The following is a 17,478-nucleotide window of genomic DNA, read 5'->3' on the forward strand; positions in this document are numbered from 1 at the left end:
TTGCCAACCAGCACTGATGGACAACAAAGGACAAATAGAACAAAGTGCTCTTGCCCTGCCCAATGGAGCTATTTCGGTGCTGAGACCTGTTCAACCAGAGGAGAAGATGAGCAGGTCAAATAGCCAATTAGTTTTCAACACACTTCTGACAGTCATCTAAGAGTAAAGATCTCCTCCATACATATACCTGAAACTTTTAATGACATAGAGCTTACAGTGATACGGCAGAACCCTGATTATTCACTAAGTCTGCATTACTATTACTATTAATCTCCTCATCGTTCCTATCACCCATCTCCTCCCACTTATGACTGTATGACTGTAACTTGTTGCTGTATCCTTACAATTTAGATTCATTGTTTCCTAGTATGATTTGATTGCTTATTTGTACCCTATGACTATCATTAAGTGTTATACCTTATGATTCTTGACGAATATATCTTTTCTTTTTATGTACACTGAGAGCATATGCACCAAAGACAAATTCCTTGTGTGTCCAATCACACTTGGCCAATAAAGAATTTGATTCTATTCTATTATCCACTTTGACCAATGTGAAAAGAAGGATATATTTTCACCTCTTCTTTTGAAAAAAGACCCATAGCATGTAAGATGTCAGAAGGAATGCTGGTTTCTCCCATGATTTCTGGAGAGGCTCTTGCTGGAATATAGGAGTGTCCTCTTTCCTTGGTGACAGGCAAGACAATAACATTTATCTTCAACAGGAGGCTTGCAATACCAGATTGGGAACTCTAAAATAAGGCATCAGGGCTGACCTGGATTAAAGAATGGATGAAACTGGACAACAAAAGAACCCTATACTTAGAAGGCTTTGATTTAATACGAGGATGGCATGCTTTCTTATGGGACGGACCGGACAAACGACACATGTATTTCCAACGTCATATAATTCAAGCTTCACTATTTAAGATTTGGCAGGAAATTAAGAAAAATCATTATACCAGAGTACCAAAATGGTGGTCCCCGATGGAGGCATTGATATATCCAAACACTCTCGAAATAGGAAAGATGATGCGGTACCAAGACCTATTAAACCAGGAAGGCGAACTCATCTCAAGACAGCAACTTCAAAATTCTGGCATAAATATCGATTGGTGGCCCTATACCCAAATACACTCAAGACAAACAGCAGACAAAAAACAATATGGAATCTCAAATAACCTGAATGAATTGGACAAGATTTTACAAGGGGCAGAACAAAAGATGATAACCAAAATATACAACTATCTTCTTAGATACAAATTATTAGAAGAAACAGTAAAAGAAAACATGATAAGGTGGGCTAGGGACATAGGGCACAACATTCTATTGGCAAATTGGGAGAAATTGTGGAAACAAAACATTAAAATGACAAGAGCCACATCCTATAAAGAGAACCTTATCAAAATGTTTTACAGATGGCACCTAGCACCAGCCAGATTAGCCAAAATATACCTGAACGCCTCCTCACTCTGTTGGAAGTGTAAAACAAAAAAGGGGACATATTACCATGCTTGGTGGAAATGTATGAAGGCCCAACAATACTGGCAAGACATAAAGGAAACTATTGAGGAAATAACAAACCTACAAGTAGAAAACACTCCAGAATTCTTTTTATTTGGCATGATAACAGCACAATACACCAAAGAGACAAAATATCTTATTATACATATTCTGACAGCAGCACGATTACTGTTCGCTCAAAATTGGAAATTAGATCAGCTCCCAACCAAAGATAAAATAATCTCAAAGATAACAGAATGTGCCGAAATGGATAGATTGACGCTGGAACTCCAGGATAAGGAAGAAAGTGAATACTATCTTGTGTGGCACCGATGGTACCAATGGCTGGAAAGGAAAATCAGTACAAATGTAGATGACAGAAAATAGGGTGAAAAATTAAAAATAGGAGACGGAATACAAGGAAGATGCAAGATTATCTTTAATTTAAAACATTTGAACCAAGAATTTACTACTTCTTTACTAATTTATAAAGTAATATAATATATATTCTGTTGATGACTAAAACATGTATGTAGAATGTGGTGTGGGTAAGTAGGTGGTGGGATTTCGTTTGTCTTTGTATTGTCTTCATATTTTTGTTTATAATTCAATAAAAAATATTAAAAAAAACACATTTATCTTCAACATTGTCAACTGCTTTTGTTTCTACAGTGCCTCTAGAAGCTTAGATGAGAAACCAATATTAAGGATTTAAGTACTGATGGAGTTTTGGAGCCATCTCAATTCTGAAAGACATCAGCATTCTGCAGGTTTTTGTGTTCCTTGAAGTGCAAGAAAATCTGAACTTAGCTAGTGGATCATCAAATTGGTTTTACAGTTGACTTTTTCATTAACAAAATGACATATTCTGGAAGCAATTGTGCGTAATATAGAATGGAGAAGAAAAAACACAATTGTGTACCTTTGCTCTCTCTCTTCCCTTTTCAAATTATTTTCTTTTAATGCAGAAAAAGAAAAGAAATGAATTCTGTGACCCAGAATGAGTAAAGAAAAGGCAATTACCGAGAAACAGAATGTATTGTATAGTAAGTGTAATAGTACAGTTACATAGCCAAAAGACTGGATTTGTTTTCTGCACTTTTCTTGTTAAAATAGTATTATTTCTAAGGGTGATTATGAGTGGGCATATTACAAGACATTGCTGGATTATAATATGTTGCAGTGCTAAGGGTGTATCTTTTACACTGATAAAGAATTCAATAGGTCTTGCCTAATTAAGATAATTCCAAACTGGAGGGTGGAATCTTGTTGGGATTTACTTTTTCTTAACATTTGGTAAACTGGTAGTCAAAAATCACCCTTGTCCAACTTGATGGTTACCAGAAACATTGGAATTCGACTCCCATATTTCCCAGAAGTCAAAACACTAAAGTTTGAGATGCACAGATGTAATTCAGTGGTTTCAATAAAGTTGGTGCAAGGCACAAAATATTTAAGGTGATAAGATAAATAGCTAAACTGTAAAGACCCAGGAGAAGTGCCTTCTCTCTTCTCTCTCTTCTGCAACAGCATATCTTCTGCAATCTGAAGGGCTCTGACTCTGCTGGTCTTTTGCAAGGTTTTGGAAGATCTGGTTCTTCTCAGTCAATTGAGACCTGATGTTAAAGAGCCTATTTTTAAAGGATTGATCAGTAGGTATGTGAGTAGCTTTGGGAGCAATATGTTTTCTTTAATTGTTTATTATTTAGCTTCCCCAAGTCACATTACCAAATAAATAGAACCAATAAATTAATAAATGACAGTGGAGATAAAAATGGAGAACTGGATTGTCCATCCTGTTAGTTCCGTTGGGGTCAGGATTCAATTTAACTAGCTCTTAAAGATCATATACTGTAGCAGGACAGAATGGAAGGAAGAGAAGCTGCTTTGGGGAGGATGCAGAGAGCAAGTTCAGAAACAGCCCCCTCCCCCAACTTTAAGGATGGGGGGATAGAAGCGGGAAGAGAGAAAGAAGAAAAGAAGGATGTTTGGAACCAACAGACTGAGACGCCCCCTTTGCTAAAATGTATCTTGTGAACAAGAGAAACACCAAGCTTTGGGTGAAGAATTCTGGAACGTTGGTTGGTTGGTTGGTTGGTTGGTTGGTTGTGTTGGCCAATATGGAGAAGTTGGAAGTTTCAACTATTCAGAAAGTCACCTGATTTGAGAGTTCGTGGGAGAATTGGGGATGAGTCAGGTGAAAGATGATCTCAGAGAAGGCAATTTGGCCCAAGAGGTGAGGGATCAGGAAAAAAATTGCCTTAAAGAGACCCCAACTTAATTCATTCTATCTGAGGCTGGGAAATTTCTATTCTGTAGAGTTTCCAAGATTTGGTACCTACCCCAGACTAGCTCTAAAGTATTTACTGGAATTGTGACTTGTTGCTTCCTTGCACTTGCCAGCTATGTGGGGCTCTACACCCAATGTATATGATGGAGGGAGAATCCTGCTGAGATGGTCAAGCAGAGAAGAGTGGCAGTCTAACTCAGAAGGAGGGAACTTGGAAGACAGTGAGAACTTTTCCATGAAATTTATGCTAAGGCATATCACAGTTTGCATGGGAGAAGGAAGGGTTGGTTTAGTGCAGGGGTCTCCAACCTTGGCAACTTTAAGACTTGTGGACTTCAACTCCCAGAGCTTTGTTGGCGAGGAATTCTGGGAATTGAAATCCACAAGTCTTAAAGTTGCCAAGGTTGGAGACCCCTGGTTTAGTGTATATTGGTCTTTAAAGTTCTGTTGCATTGGACACGTTGCATGAGAAGCCAATGGTTAGCTCTGAGCTCATCTCCTTGTTGGGCACTGGGGATTCATTTCCCTTGAATTCAATAGTTTAGTGCTGTTTAATTTTATGAATGCACCTATGTGCGATTCAAACAACTGAACTCTTATGAAAAAACTTTTGGTGAAGAGGGAGAAAGGGGAAGAAGAAAGGAAGCATCAGCCCTTAAGGTAGGTCAAATCAGGACACAGGCAGAGCAAGGAATTCAGGAATACACTTTTATTCTTGCAGGGTATAATAAAGACATCTTAAAAGCTTGCCCAAACAAGCCTGTACTCTATTGATGCCAAGCAGAATCAAGGTAGGGTTATTTTGAGTTTCTTTCCCATCCCTTCTCCTTTTCCGGGACTGAACTGCCATTTATTTTCTTTTAGTTGTTCTTGAATTTCAAGGTTATGTTTCTGTTGTTCTACCAGAAGTGGGCGTGGAAGCCCAGGTCTGAATGCTAGGAATATTAACATTAAGTATAATTGTTAAAATCATTTAAATAATGGCCATTGATTAAATAAATAAAAAATATTTCTAATATTATTATCAAAATTGTTATTGCAATGCCTGCACTTATATGCCAAATAAAATTGCTGATAAATTCATAGATTAAATACATTTTTATAAAGAGGGAAAATTGCCCTTTAGAAGTCCTCTCACTTTCTTGGTGGAAGGTTTGGGAGCAAGCTTGAGGAGAATAAATTAATTGACATATTGACATGCTGATTCTTTTTGTTTTGAAGATACATTATTATTTTTTAAAAAATATATTTTTGGTTTTTATTTATTGCATTTATAGGGCTGCCCCTCTGAAACAAGTGACTCTTGGTCGCTAATAACAAAAAGATTAATCAAGGACGTGGGAAGTGGTGATGGGGGTGGATCGAGAGAATGAAGAGACCTGTTTGTGACAGATGGTGAACAATCAGTTGAAACCGAAATTGAAATTATTCATTACTTTTGGACAAGTCTGTTTTATGCTTGGCATCCTCAGCTAAATGACAGCTCTTACTGCGGTTTTGCTTTCCTGACTGCATCTCTAAAGTTTCTATAGGGTTATCTACCCATAGTTTTTGTTGGTGATCTGATCCTCTTTCCATCTCTTTTAAGTGAGTTTTTCTATTTTCTAGTCTTCACCAAGGTTTTTGTGCAGCCATATTGATGTGTTCTGCCATATGCATTTTTCACCTAATTGGAAAATGAGAACAAGGAGCAGAATGGTTAAAACAATGGTATTTCTAGTAGAATAGAATAGAATAGAATAGAATAGAATAGAATAGAATAGAATAGAATAGAATAGAATAGAATAGAATAGAATTTTTTTATTGACCAAGTGTGATTGGACACTCAAGGAATTTATCTTGGTGCATATGCTCTCAGTGTACATAAAAAAAAATATATGTTCATCAAGAATCATAAGGTACAACACTTAATGATAATCATAGGGTACAATAAGCAATCAGGAAACAATATCAATATAAATCATAAGGATACAAGCAACAAAATTACAGTCTTACAGTTATAAATGGAAGGAGATGGGTGGTGGGAATGATGAGAAGATTAATAGTAGTGCAGACTAGAATAGTAGAAGTAGAATAGAATAGTAGACATAGAATAGCATAGAATAGTAGAAGTAGAACAGGATAGGATAGGATAGGATAAGATAGGACAGGACAGGACAGGACAGGACAGGACAGGACAGGACAGGACAGAACAGAATAGAATAGAATAGCAGAGTTGGAAGGGACCTTGGAGGTCTTCTAATCCAACCCCCTGCTCAGACAGGAAACCCTACACCACTTCAGACAAATGTTTATCCAACATCTTTTTAAAAACTTCTAGTAGTACATATATATGACTGTGAAAGCAGGATGCTAAGAAGGAACACAAGATAAAATAAGAGAGAATCCTTTGAATTATTATTTCCAAGGTTCAGATCATAGATTTGGAGTTTGGTTCTTAACCGACTGACCAATCAACCAACCAACCAACCAACCAACCAACCAACCAACCAACCAACCAACCAGCCCTTCATCAAATAACCCATTTAAGCTCATGATCGGCAAGCAGAAACTCATATGCTTTGGACACATGAACTAGGAAGAAGGATTAGGCATGGCAAGGCTGAGAAAATGAAAGAAAGACAGCAGATGAAGTAGGTGGACAGTAAGCAAGGAGACTGAGAATAACTGTAAGAACGATGAGTTCTGCAGATGGGAGGTGAGGGTAAACAGTCATGAGACAGATCCAACTCAGTGATACCTAAATAATTCTGGCCAGTGGCCAAAGGCAGTGCAGCCAAAGGTCATGCTGCCTGAGACTCATGGAAATAGAAATCCAGCACTTTTGAAGGACATCAAGCTGGGGAGATTTGCTATACCACATTACAAAACTAGGCTTTTTCCTCAAGAAACTTGAGCGAAAATACTGGCTTGTCTCTTATCTAAAGAACTGCAGTCTTCTCCATTATCTAAGTGTCCTGGTGGACCACCACTTAAGTATGAGTCAGCAGTGTGCTGCAGCTGCCAAAAAAGCCAACACAGTCTAGGCTGCATCAGCAGAGGGATAGTATCAAAATCATGACAAGTGATGGTACTTCTCTATACTGCTCTAGTGAGGCCATATTTGGAGCACTGCATCTAGTTCTGATCACCACAATGCAAAAAAAAAAAAAAAAAAAGATCATGAGGTCCTAGGAAGAGAGCAAAGAAGAGAAACAAAGACGATAAGGGATCTGGAGGATAAGTCATATGCTGAATGGCAAAGGGAACTAGCTATGTTTAGCCTAGCAAAGAGAAGGCTTAGGGCAGCCCCAATACTTGAAGGGCTGTCACAGGGAAGAGGGGATCAACTTAATCTCCATCATACCTGGGGATAGGACAAGAAGCAATAGATGGAAGTTCATCACAGGGAGATTCAACTTGGAAGTAAGGAGGAATTTCCTGACAATCAGCACAATTAATCAATGGAATAACTTGCCTCCCAGAGTTGTTGGTGCTCCATCACTGGAGGTGTTCAATAAAAGATTGGACAACCATTTGTCTGAGATGATATAAGGACTCCTGCCTTGGACAGGGGAGTTGGGCTGGAAACCCTCCTAGGTATCTTCCAGCCTTATGATTCTATGATCCTCCATTATGTCATCTTTCTATGCTTATATTTATACTATTGTCTTTGGTTCACATCATTTATATCATTCTGGACATATGACAAGGTTTCTGCAAAGAAATATTGTACCCTCATTCTCAATGCCTTCCATGGCCTCTTCTCTCTTTATTCCCATACCCCAATGTAGCAATCTTTGGACATTCTTTTCTGCAGTTCCTCCGTCCACTAACCATTCAAACTTATCTTGAAAGTTTCTATCATTCACCCATTGTAGATACTTGGAATGTAGATAACCACCTTATTTGAAGGATTCAAAGTTCTGAACATTACATGGGTGACACCTTTCTCTTTCTCTTTCCAGATCCAGACGGAGGTTCGCAACATTGTACAAGAGGTAGCAACTAAAACCATCCTAAAGAAAAAGAAAGGCAAGAAAGCAAAATGGTTGTCTGAGGAAGCTTTGCAAATAACTGAGGAAAGAATGGAAGCAAAAGGCAAGGGAGAAAGAGAAAAATATACCCAGTTGAATGCAAAATTCCAGAGAATAGCTAGAAGAGATAAGAATGCATTCTTAAATTAACAGTGCAAAGAAATAGAAGAAAACAATAGAATAGGGAGGACCAGAGATCTCTTCAAGAAAATTGGAGATATGAAGGGAACATTTTATGCAAAGATGGGCATGATAAAGGACCAAAATGGTAGGGACCTAACAGAGGCAGAAGAGATTAAGAAGAGGTGGCAAAATTACACAGAACTATAGAAGAATGAGCTTAACATCCCTGATAAACCACGATGGGGTGGTCACTGACCTCGAGCCAGACATCCTAGAATGTGAAGTCAAATGGGCTTTAGGAAGTCTGAGCAACAACAAAGCAGGTGGAGGTGACAGTATTCCAGCTGAGCTATTCAAAATCCCAGATTTTATTTTCCTGGGCTCCAAGATCACCGCAGATGGGGACTGCAGCCAAGAAATTAAAAGATGCTTGTTCCTGGGGAGGAAAGCTATGGCAAATCTAGACAGCATACTAAAAAGCAGAGACATCACCCTGCCAACAAAAGTACGTATAGTCAAAGCTATTGGTTTATTTGAGTTGCAATGTATGGCTGTGAAAGTTGGACCATAAGAAAGGCTGAGCACCAAAGATTGAGGCCTTTGAACTATGGTCCTGGAGAAGATTCCTGCGAGTCCCTTGGACTGCGATCAAACCAGTCAGTCCTAGAGGAGATCAACCCTGACTGCTCTTTAGAAGGCCAGATCCTGAAGATGAAACTCAAATATTTTGGCCACCTAATGAGAAGGAAGGACTCACTGGAGAAGAGCCTAATGCTGGGAAAGATTGAGGGCAAAAGAAGAACGGGATGACAGAGAATGAGGTGTCTGGATGGAGTCACTGAAGCAGTAGGCGTGAGCTTAAATGGACTAGAGGATGGTAGAAGACAGGAAGGCCTGGTGGAACATTGTCCATGGGTTCGCGATAGGTTGGACATGACTTCGCAACTAACAACAACAAAACACTGAAGCAGTAGGCGTGAGCTTAAATGCACTCTGGGGGATAGTAGAAGACAGGAAGGCTTGGAGGAACATTGTCCATGGGATCGCAATGGGTCAGACACAACTTCGCAACTAACAAAAAACAATAAAACACTGTATTATAAGGAAAGTAAAGGGCTTTAGAAACTCACTATCTCTGAATCCTGTAAATGTGTGGTTGTAGAAAGAGAAATATAAAGTCCTACATCTACAGAGTAAAATAATGAAAGGTATAAATATGAGATAGGTGAGATTTGGTTCAGTGGTAATACCTGTGAAAGAGATCTGGGTGTTCTAATAGATCGCAAACTGAATATGAACCAAAGGTGTGATCCAGCTGCTGAAAAGATAAATATTATTTTAGAAAGTAGGAAGAGGAGCATGGAGTCCAGGTCATAAGAAACAACTGCCCCATTTTAATCTGCCTTGGTTGGGCTCTATTGGAATTCTGTGTCATTTCTAGGAATAATATTTTTTTAATTCTTTTTTAGCAAACTGGAGATACTTTGAAGGGAAGCTACCAAAGTGGCAAAGTGATAGTAACTCTTACATGGCCAAAAGCAATCACCTTGACGCCAGATCTGGCTATTACCAAAATGATGGACCTGCCCCTTCCCAACACAATAGACTTACTTTTAGTCCTTTATCTGGTGCATCTACAGGTAGTCCTCGACTTACAACAGTTCATTTAGTGACAATCCAAAGTTACAACGGCACTGGAAAAAAGTGACTTATGACCATTTTTCATACTTACAATTGTTGCAGCATCCCCATGGTCCCATGATCAAAATCCAGAGGCTTCATTTCATATTTCCATTCATATTTATGACGGTGGCAGTGTCCCAAGATGACAAGCATCGTCATGCAAAATCAATGGGGAATCCAGATTCACTTAACAACCATGTTACTAACTTAACAAATGCAATGATTCCCTTAACAAGGGTGGCAAGAAAAGTCGTAAAATGGGGCAAAACTCACTTAACAAATGTTTCCCTTAGCAACCTAAATGTTGGGCTCAATTGTGGTCGTAACTCAAGGACCACCCATGTAATGGGGAATTAAAAAAAACGTTAAAATGGAACTCAAGACCTCCCCACTTCAGAAGCCTCTGGCCTTTATAAAGAACTAAGCACAAGGATCTGAACATGGATTACACATTTGATTTACAGCAGCCACTGGAATTCTTTCATAATGGCTTCTTAAGTTTTTCTACAATAAATCAGAAGATTTTGTATCTTCCTATTCTTGTTTATCTGGATCTGTCCAGCTTGCCGAGGAAAAGCTTAACAGATGAGGAGACTGGAAACCCAAGTCCTATTTTTTTTTTTTTTAAAAAAATTGATTTATATGCCGCCCTTCTCCGGAGACTCAGTGCGGCTTACAGTGCGTTAAGCAATAGCCTTCATACTTTTGTATATTTATACAAAGTCAGCTTATTGCCCCCACAAACTGGGTCCTCAATTTACCTACCTTAGAAAGGATGGAAGGCTGAGTCAACCTTGAGCCTGGTGAGATTCGAACCTGCAGTAATTGCAGGCAGCTGGTCTTAATAACCAGCTTAATAACAGAGTGCCTTAGACCACTGTACTACCAAGGCTATGAGGAATAGTTGAAAGAACGGTATGTTTAGCCTACAGAAGAGAAGACTTAGGAGAGATACGATAGCTGTCTTTAGATATCTAATGCATTCTTGCATAAAATAAAGAGTGCAGTTGTTCTTTTTTTTATATTATTTTTTATTTTTTTAATTTGATTTATATGCCACCCTTCTCCGGAGACTCAGGGCGGCTTACAATGCGTTAAGCAATAGCCTTCATACTTTTGTATATTTTTACAAAGTCAGCTTATTGCCCCCACAAACTGGGTCTTCAATTTACCTACCTTTGAAAGGATGGAAGGCTGAGTCAACCTTGAGCCTGGCGAGATTCGAACTTACTTTAATTGCAGACAGCTGGTGTTAAATTACAGTGCCTTGTCTGCAGAGCTATCCAGGCTCTGGATTTTTTTATTGTATTTATTAATTTTTTTTTTATTCATTTGTATCCCACCTTTATTGTTTTTACCAATAACTCAAGGGGGTTGACATATTCAACACACCTTCTTCCTATTTTCCCCATAACAACAACCTGGTGAGGTGAGCTGGGCTGAGAGGAAGAGGGACTGGCCCAAGGTAACCCAGCTGGCTTTCATGGCTAAAGTGGAACTAGAATTCTTGCTAGTCTGGTGCCTTAACCACTAGACTAGGGGTCAGCAACCCACGGCTCTGGAGCTGCATGTGGTTCTTTCATCCCTCTGCTGCGGCTCCCTGTCACTGGTCGGCACCACAATTTTGAGAGGAGCTTCCAGACTGGGGGGGTGGGGGGAAGCATGGCGTGCCAGGAGGAGACTCTATGGCAAGGGACGGATTTTCTGGTCGGCTCCACAATTGATAGGGCTTTTGGTTAGGACACATAGAGGAAAAAGGACATCGCACTAGGAGAAGATTCTATGGTGGGGGAACCAGACTTCCAGTCGGCTCCAGAATTGAACAGCGGGCTTCCAGTTAGGACCTTTGTGGCTCTTTGAGGGTTTAAGGTTGCCGACCCCTGCACTAGACCAAGCTGGCTCTCAGAAAGCAAAATCAGAACCAATGGAGTTGGCAAGGGAATAAATTCAGGTAAGATATTAGAAGGAATTTCCTGACCATAAAAGCTTTTCAACCAGCAGCATAGCTTGCTTCATGAAGTGGTACGTCTCTTTTTATTGTAGGACTTCCATCTGAGGTTGGATAGTCATCCATTTGAAATGCTGTAGCAGGTCTTGAACTGAGCTGCGGGTAGGGTTAGAGGCAGTGGTGGGTTGCCCCCAGTTTGCACCGGTTCTATAGAACCAGTAGTAAAACCGGCAGGAGGCTCCACCCACTGACCCTGATGTCATCAAAATACTTCTGCACTTGCGAGCGAAGCGAGCGTGCGCGCGCAGTCCCGTTGCGAACCGGTAGTAAAGGTAAATAGAACCCACCCCTGGTTAGATGACACGTGAGTTACCTTCCGATTCTGTGAGGGAATGGATTGAATTGTTTTATCAGGTTTAACCTGGCCATTTCTAAACCCTAGAACCCCAGTGCAACACTCATGAATGCTAATGTAAACACAAAAACTTCTCTTGGTGTTGGGAACATAGAGACAAAATGACAATTTTTTACATTTACCAATTAAAGCGTCAACATAACTGGTTTTCATTTTAAGAATCCCATATTTTTCAGTAATGATAATGTGTAATCAAAACATTGTAAAAGCAAACAGGCGTCATAAAAGCTGGTTTATGAGTACATACATTCTGTTGTGGCCCATCAGCGGCCTGTGCGGATTGTAGCTGATTCCGACAGTGAGGAGGCTGGTGTGGTGCTGCACCAGCAGCCTGTGCAGCTGGCACTTGAGTCAGACAATGAGGAGGCTGGAGAAGATGTGGTGCCAGAGGCAGGGATTCAGCCAGGGCCTTCAGAACCTCCAGAAGCTCCTTTAAGTGAAGAGGACGAAGAGGAGGAGCCTCTTCTCGATGCACAGGTGCACAGAGCGGTCAAAAGATAGGAGTAGCTCCTCAGGAGGAGGGCTCCTCGAGAGTAAGGCTTGGGGCTAATTGGCCACTCCCTTAGCCTATTTAAGTAGGAACGCCGACTGAAGCAAGTTGTAGGGAACAACTTTAGTTCACTCTACTTCGCGTCTGGATTCTCTGCAAATTGCTTCTGGGCTTTCTGCCAACCTTAGTAAGATTGTGATTACTTTATCTTTGGTTTCTTGTAGGTTGTTAAGAAAGTTTATTAACAGCCTTTGTTTTGAAAAAGATTGAGTTATTTTAGTAAATTAAGTTTTGTACAAACTTTGTGTGTGCTGTGTTCTTTGGGATCCATAGCTGGGGCAGAACACATTCATACATACACCTCTGGGCTGATGAACCTTGCCAGTTATGTGTGGGAAATGCCTAGGAAGAAATTCTGTTCTTGTCATACTATTAAGACCTTGGAATTGTCTGACAAAGGTGGATGGTGGTGGATACTCCAGTTCCAGCAGAGAAAAGACAATATCCCTTCTGCTAATATAAGAGTATTGAGTATTGAGAAGTCACAAAGAGTAAGGCTGTTTTGGCTGCAGGAAGTACTTGAGATCCCAAGTGGGATCAGAATTTCTATTGCTAAATAAGGCAGCTGCTAAATGAGTCACATCCGATGTTATGTTTTGGGGTTTTTTGCCAAGGTTCTTAAGCAAATCACTACAATTGTTAAGAGAATCACATGGTCATTAAATGAATCTGCCTTTCCCCATTTGCTTGTCAGCAGCAAGCTGGGGAGGTCGCAAATAGCAACCACATTATCTGGTACAGGCAGTCCTCGACTTATGACCACAACTGAGTCCAAAATTTATGTTGCTAAGTGAGAAATTTGTTAAGTGAGCATTGCCCCATTTTACGACCTTTCTTGCCACGGTTGTTAAGTGAATCATTGCAGTTGTTAAATTAGTAATGGGGTTGTTAAGTGAATCTGGCTTCCCCATTGACTTGACAGAAGGTCACAAAAGATGATCACATGACCCCGGGACACTGCAAGCGTCATAACTATGAACCAGTTGTCAAGCATCTGTATGTAAATCATGTGACCATGGGGATGCTGCAATGGGCTTAAGTATGAAAAATGATCATAAGTCACTTTCTTCAGTGCCTTTGTGACTTCAAACGGTCACTAAGTGAACTGCATGTTTTATCATTTGCAAAAACAATTTTTTATCTGATTTAAATCTTTCTGTCAGTTGGCAAACTATTGATAAATATGTCTCCTTTTCTAAATTCTTTTCTTGTTTTTAAGATGTTCTCTTTCATTAAAGATTAATAGATCAGCATAAGTCAACTGAGTGTGTTTAACTGTTCTTTCTTTTCTAACAAAAAGCTTCCTGAGATGATAGCAACAAAGGGATTTTAGGATATACTGTAATCTTGCTGTATAGCTATTTCAAACTCTCAGTATGGGACATTTAACAATATTTAACAAGATGGTTTTAAAAACTATATTAATCTTAAATTTATCATACCATAGACAGACCTGCCGCCCAAATCTCAAAGTAACTCCAATAGCCTCCTATTCCTTAATGTTATCCATTTGTTCATCCGTACTAAACAAAATGTCACAAATGTAATTTTAAATTGAATAATCCTAATCCTCCTCTTTCTTATACATCTTGCAGCAATTTATATGTAATTCTTGGTTTCTTACCTTGCCATAAAAAATTAGGAATGTCTTTCTGCCATTGTTTAAAAAGTAAATCAGTTGTTAGTATCAATGGTAGGATTCAAGTAATTTAACAACCGGTTCTGTGCCCTAATGATTTCTTCCAACAACCAGTTTGCCAAACTGTTCAGAAAGTTAACAACCGGTTCTCCCAAAGTGGTGCGAACTGGTTGAATCCCATCACTGGTTAGTATTGGTATACTCTGAAATCAAGATAACATCCTAAGTAAAACATTCATCTTAATAACTAAGATTCTACCCAAAATGTTAATTGTAATTTAGCCCATCTCACTAAAAACATTCTATACTTTAACATAGTTATTAGAAAACAAGATACAATCCACATTAATTAGCATAATCCCTAAATACCTAACTTTCTTTTCAATTTTAAAACTAATCCTTTTCATCAAAATCTCTTGGTCCTGTATGTCCATATTTTCAATCAACATATTTGTCTTCTCTTTGTTGACTTTCAAACTTGCCAATCTGCCAAAGTCCTTCAGGTTCGTCATTAAATGTTTTATACTGTTCTGGCTGGGGTTCTTGCAGTTCAAAAAGTAAGACCTCAGCAAAAACTCTCAGTTGAACTATATCTTGAATTAGCACCCAGAGACTTGCTTAAACAAGCTAATCTCTTCCTAGCTACTTTCCAGTCTGGCATGCAATTTCTTTTATTTTATTTATACACAAGCTGCAAGATAACAAACTCCCTATTCTGACTCCAGTTCAGCTATTATTTCCTGCTTTTGCCTCAGTGAGGGGCCCAATACCTACTAGACCCGTCATGGCGAACCTACAGCACATGTGGCATGTCGCCTGGCATGCGTAGCATCGCCCATTCCTCTTCTGGGTTTCTGACACACATGTGCACATGCCGATCAGCTGGTCTTTGTGCGTGTGGCAGTGCTGGAAACCGGAAGAGCTGGTCTTCCATTTTCCAGCGTGAGCATGCGCGCCGGCCAGCTGATCGGTGCGTGCGCATGCACGGTCGTAACCGGAAGACTTGCTTGCCGGTGCGCATGCAAGCACCGAAAACTGCAAGTACCCTATTCGGTGCACACATGCTCCCTGGTCAGCTCCTCTTCCTCATAGCGGCCTTGATGAGCGTGACCCAGGCCCACGTAGTTATTATTAAATGCAAAATAGTTCCAAAAAGAAACATATTTTATTAAAACAGCTGAGAACTAACTCATTCTCAGCGTATTCCAAATTAAATGAAAGCAAAGTCCTCAAAACACCACTCTTCAGTTTATCTCTGACCTTGGAAGAATTAGACAAACTGCCAAAGGCTTTTCTTGGCAACAGTTCAGGAACAGAAGACACTGACAAGAAAGAAATACATCCAAACATGAAGCAAATCTCTCAACAGTTGTTTTCCAGCAAAGAGGCCAAGAGCCGTTGCTGGTCTTTTAAGCCTTATGGGAGGGGCCAATCATCTCTTGGCCCTACTCCCGAGTCGTCCTCTCTGCTTTAGCTGCTCCTGCCTCCTGGCAGCTCTTCTCATACATGCACTAGGAACAGGCTCCTCCTGTTCCTCTGCCTCTCTACTGTCAGCCTCTGGAGGCTCCGAAGTCCGTGCATCACTCCCCAATGGCTCTGGCCCCATCTCTGCCTCCAATGCAGAGCCTTCATCTGGGCCTTCCCTAGCCTCCAGGACTGGCCCATGGTCTTCCTCAGCCTCATTGCTGTCTGATTCCGCTGCCAGCTCCGCAGGCTGCTGGCGGACCACAACAGAGCGTGCGCACACGCGCGAAGTGCTCCCTTTTTGGCACTTGGTGATGAAAAAGTTCGCCATCACTGTACTAGACTCTTAACAATATAACTAATCTTTCTTAATATGTAGCCTTTCCTAATATGTAATCTGCTAGTGCCTAAATTATGTGTCTAAAATCTTGAGTTATTTTTCCAAAAGCAATGAAAGCAGTGAGCGGTCATGCCATGGCTGACCTTTCCTGATGCCTCTTGTGCACATCGCAGCTGTCTAGAGAAAGTTATCTCCTACTTTAAACATTTATAATTATTTAATAAAACTTTGCCAATTGGCTTTATTCTCGTGTCACTCGCTTTTTCCTCTCCAGCATCAGAATCTGCCACTACGGTCAGCATCACCCTGACACATTTCCGATTTATTCCTGATCTACCTGTCTGTAAAAGTACCTCCAGCAATGTAAACTTTAGAGATTCATCAGTAACTTACCCACAGGTGACCTGTAAACCAATGAGATGTCTTAGAGGACATCTCTAAGACATCTTAGACACCCCTTAGAGGAACTTGCAGGAGTTTTAGTGGTTGCATTTTAGTGGTTGCCAACAGCAGCTGGCTATGAGAAAGAAAATGGGAAAAACAATCCAAGGGCATCCAGGTTGTGAAGTAAAATCATTTTATATCCAAGAGGAAATCAATAGAGGAGAATATGCCCCTCCCACTGGTGTGAGTTCCAAACCTCCAATAAATTGTACAATTGGATGGAAAAGCGAAGCTCAGAGCACCAAATAACCTCTAGGAAGAAATATCCCAACAGGTGTTGATGTGAGAGTTCTAGACTGCAGCCTCTTCCTTGTGGTGTGCTTCAGGGCTTGGTGCTCTCTCTGCTTCTTTGTAGTGTCACGATGAAGCCACTGGACGAGATCATCCATCATCACAGGATGACATATCATCCGTTGTACATCTTTGTTCCAGGGAACTAAGTGATGCCGTGGGTGTCCTTTCATTGCGCTTGGAAATGGTGAGGGTCTGGATGGGGAACAACAGGCTTCAACTGAACCTTGATAAAATGGAGTGGCCATTAGTGGGGGGTCCTTATCTGGGGGTTTGCCATCCTTGGTCTTGGATGGGGTTGCCTTGCCCCAAATAGATCCAGTGTGTATTCTGGGGGTCCTCTTGAACACAATTCCTGTTCAAGCAACAGGTGGCAATGATGACTAGGAGAACCATTGCTCAACTTCATATTGTCTGCCAGTTATGTCCATTCTTGGATTGGGAATCTCTTGCCCTTCCAACTCTTCTATTCTATTCTATTCTATTCTATTCTATTCTATTCTATTCTATTCTATTCTATTCTATTCTATTCTACTCTACTCTACTCTACTCTATTCTATTCTTTATTCTATTCTGTTCTGCTGTATATGGGGATAGCAATAGCACTTAGACTTATATACCACTTCATAGAGCTTTACAGCCCTCCCTAAGCAATTTACAGAGTCAACATATTGCCCCCAACAATCTGGGGCCTCATTTTACCAACCTCAGAAGGATGGAAGGCTGAGTCAACCTTGAGCCATTTAGAATCGAACTCCTGGAGTGAGCAATG

Source organism: Pantherophis guttatus, chromosome 1 (assembly GCF_059756535.1).
Source record: "Pantherophis guttatus breed Tessera chromosome 1, ASM5975653v1, whole genome shotgun sequence".
NCBI classification, from domain to species: Eukaryota; Metazoa; Chordata; class Lepidosauria; order Squamata; family Colubridae; genus Pantherophis; species Pantherophis guttatus.